Here is a 4,174-nt window from a genome sequence, read left to right on the forward strand (position 1 = left end):
TTCAAGCTGACATATACAGATTGATATTAAATTAATAAAATATCACACATGTTAAATAACAAGATAGTATATGAAAAACATGTCGTATAAATGACATCATTCATTTATGTACATCTCAGAAGTGTACATGCATATAACCGTCAATATTTAGGAAAACCTCCAACTATGAACAGAAATTTAAGTAAATTTAGAGTACACTTTATAAATAGCTATCAAAACTTAATGCATATGTAACCATATATCCCAAAATTCTACCTTACTTTGACTTAGTCACACTCTTTTTGGTAACTTTATACAATAATTTTATAGCATTACATGTAGCACAGCTAACTAATTTGAATAAAATTAAAATAATTTGTTAAAATGAAAAGTTACTTAAGCTAAGCTTATTATTTTTGTAGTGTATAGTTAATCAGAATGGGGAAATTGTGAATTATGTATCAGAGAACAAGAATTCTATTTCTTGCTCTGGTTATAATTCCATACTTTTTAATTTACAAATGCCATGGCATGAGTTATTAAAGCTTTCTGATGCTCAGCTTCTTCATCTTTTTGAAAATTATTAAGATCATTTTAAGTATATTCTAGGTATGGGACTTAGTAAAGAGAATAGAAAAATCACTTGTTCTAGTTTTACAAATTATCTTAGTTACACTGAACTATCTTTAGGCAGCTATGCCAGCAAAGAAAGAGTTTAATTTGCATCAATAATTCCCGAGTTTCCCTGGGCTTTTAAACTTGAAATCATCTTCAAAATTGCTCATACTAATCTGTAAGTTTTCCTGTACTCTGTGAGTAAGCTTTCAAAAATTGTCTGACCTTAGAAGCTTCTACTTATCATTAAGTCCTTCCCTGATTTCGAAGCCAAGAAAAACACCTCCCTCTTCACTGTCAAGACACTTCTAGTCTGCTATTATGCCTCCTCCCCCATTATTGCTCACTAACTCTCCTGTAATCCCTGAGTGATCCCTACCATTCCTGATAACAGTGTTGCCACACATTCTACTGCCACTAAGTCCCCTACTGCCAGTCAAATGTATATCTACCCAGAATAAAAAAATCTTCCTCTGACAAATTCTGAAAAGACAAGACAGCACAAACTTTCGGCTAACAAAATAGTTATTTTATTATTCTTTTTTGCTTTATTAAAAAACGAGGTACACTGGCATGTAGCACGTTTTTAAGATTAAAAATAAATGGATATATGTGTATATTGCAAAAATATCAGTGCACTGTCTACATATTTATGAGCACTTATGGATTTGATTAACTGTGTGTGCTAAGAGCATTTAAGATTTACTCTATTGTTTTCAAATATGCAATACAAGTAGTTCATGATAGTTTTTATACATCGCCAGAATTTACTTACAATTTGAAGTTTCTTCCTTTATAAATTCACTTTTCCCATTTTTTCCTCCTGTCATCAACTGGCAGCCATCAATCTGTTCTGTGAGTTCATATTTTACATATTTTACAGTTATTTTTTCTTTTCTTTTTAACAAACAGATAGGAGCATTTAGGGTGTTAGGAGCCCTAATCATGCAAAGACCTTAAGCACTAATTATAAAAACTTCAATCATCATGTTCTATCTGACCTCTGAATAGAGGAACAGATAAGAATCATCTAACCTGACAAACACAGTTAATGTTTTGTAAATGAGATCATATAATATTAGTCTCTCTAATTTAGCATAAAGCCCTCAGTGCCCATTTATATTGTTACAAATAATATGTTCCTTTATATGCGCCTCAATATTGTTTAAATGTTTGTTATTTGTATATGTATGTTTATTTGTATACACTTTTGAGTAAATATTTATATCATTTTTTGTCATCCATTCATCTAGCTGCTGTATCCATATCTTGGCTGCTATGAGTGTACAGCTTTGCATACTCGGTTGACCAAGAAGAGACTAGGGTCATTTAATTGGCTACACTTAGGTATATTTTTAAGACTTTATTCTAAAAAACATTTTGTTTGTGTGTTAGTATGGTACCTCAGTTTAGTTGTATACATATACTTATTCATTTTTTTTGGTATTATTTATTAAATAAATTTCACTTTATTGCTAATTCTTGATTCTTGTTATAAATAAATTGACCATCTATGTATCAACTTATATTTGTATTATTTGGGTACAAAATAATTTATATTTCTTTTTGGGATCTCTATTTTGTTTCATTTAATTATGTCTCCTTTTATTCTAGCAAAACCTTTTTGTTTTGTTTTGTTTTTTGACTTTCGGGTGCAAGGCGAGTATATACTATACTATCACTCTAGCCCCTAGTGCAATACAATCTTAATTAATATAGTTTCAAATTGTAGTTTTAAATAAGGTAGTATGATGGCTTCACATATGTTATATTTTCAGTTGATTTGATTATCAGTGTCTTTAGTAACTCCATATAAATTTAAAAGTTGTTCATTGTTAACAATCTTAAATTTGTAATATTGAGGTCATGGAGAGATAGTATTGCAAATAAGGTAATTGCTTTGCATGCTGCTAACTTGGGCTTGATCCCGAGCACCACAAATGGTTTTAATAGTACTGCATGAAAACTGAGCACTTCGTGATAACTAAGCACAGTGCCAGGATTAAGCCTTGAGTATGATTAGGTATGCAGCCACATTCAGCCAAAAGGTTGCATTGAACCTGACTGTAGATTACTTTTTGATGAACTATAATCTATTGTTAGTAATATTAATTCTTTTAGTGTATGAACAAGGTTTACCTCTCCATTTTTTTATATATTAGATTTCTTTTATTACACTTATGGTTTTCAGTGCATAGCTTTTTAACCTCCCTGGATGTATGTACTTCTAAATATTTTAATCTTTTTACCGGAATTGTATATGGCTTATTATATTGTACTTTTTTGGAGGTGGAGTTGAGGGCACAACGATGTGTGCTCAGAAATCACTCCTTGTGGGCTCAAAGACCATATGGGATGCAGGGATTGAACCGGGTAGGTTATATCAAGGCAAGTGCCCTGCGCTGTTACTCCAACCCCGACAGCTTATTTTCTTTAATTTCACCTTCTTATGTTTATTTGTGCACACAAACACTTTGTATATTGAATTTATTCTGTAGTTTGAATTTATTTATTTTATGTTTTGATAAGCCATTTAAATGATATATGTCATACAAAGAAGAGTTGTATTTCTTCCCTTATAAACTGAGTTTGTCCCTCTCCCTGCCCAATTATTCTGCTCAGAAATTTATAAATCATATTACTTCAATAAAGATCTTTTTAAAAGTAGAATGGAAATCCTTGACCTTAGAGGAAAAACTTCAAACTTTGTACTACACTTTATTACATTAATACTACACTTCAGTACATTAACTGTGCGTGTGTTTTTAAATATGGCCTTCATTACCTAAAGGTGGGCTGGAGCGATAGCACAGAGGGTAGGGCATTTGCCTTGCATGCAGCCAACATGGTCGACCCGAGTTCGATTCCTTCGCCCCTCTCGGAGACCCCGGCAAGCTACCGAGAGTATCTCACCCGCACGGCAAAGCCTGGCAAGCTACCCGTGATTTATTCAGTATGCCAAACACAGTAACAACAAAGTCTCCAATGGAGATGTTACGGGGCCCACTCGAGAAAATCGATGAACAATGGGAGGACAGTGACCTAAAGGTATTATATTATATTTAGAGTTTTTCTTATAAATTGCTATTTAATCTTTCCAAGAGATTTATCTGCATCTGTTTAGATGATCGTTCAATTTTTCAGGGAAGGCAGGCACCCCAGTAGTACTCAGGACCTAGTATTTAATGCTTGCAGTACTTACCTTGGCCTAGGGGGTCTAACAGTTTAATGCTCAGCTCATTGATGCTGTACTCTCAGACTTATGGTGCTTAACGAGACTGGTAGTATTTGGGAGACACTAGAATGCAACTTGCTAGTGATCAGAGAGTGTCATTAGGTGCCTGCCTTTTACCTCAGGACTTTTACATGCAAGGAATGTTCTCTGACCCCCTGAGCTATCTCCCAGTTTGGAAATAAGACATTTATCATTCATTTTGGCGTTTGATATATCACATATTAAATTGGTCATGCTGTACCGCCCTTACATCCCTGCAATGAATCCCATTTGGTTATGGAGTATGATCCTTTCTATATCTAATGTGGTTGGATTATGGACCAAATCTGACAGCGCTTTTTTTTA

General features: G+C 33.5%; 1 non-coding gene across 1 annotated transcript; it reads right to left on the reverse strand.

Moving 5' to 3' along the window:
- Positions 1 to 1,501: 1,501 nt before the first annotated feature.
- LOC130027870 (U8 small nucleolar RNA) lies at positions 1,502 to 1,636 on the reverse strand. The gene has a single exon (XR_008793086.1). It is a non-coding gene; the product is annotated as a U8 small nucleolar RNA (small nucleolar RNA).
- Between the last annotated feature and the right edge of the window lie 2,538 nt (positions 1,637 to 4,174).

Source organism: Sorex fumeus, unplaced genomic scaffold (genome assembly GCF_029834395.1).
Source record: "Sorex fumeus unplaced genomic scaffold, SorFum_2.1 ptg000037l, whole genome shotgun sequence".
In the NCBI taxonomy this organism is placed as follows: Eukaryota; Metazoa; Chordata; class Mammalia; order Eulipotyphla; family Soricidae; genus Sorex; species Sorex fumeus.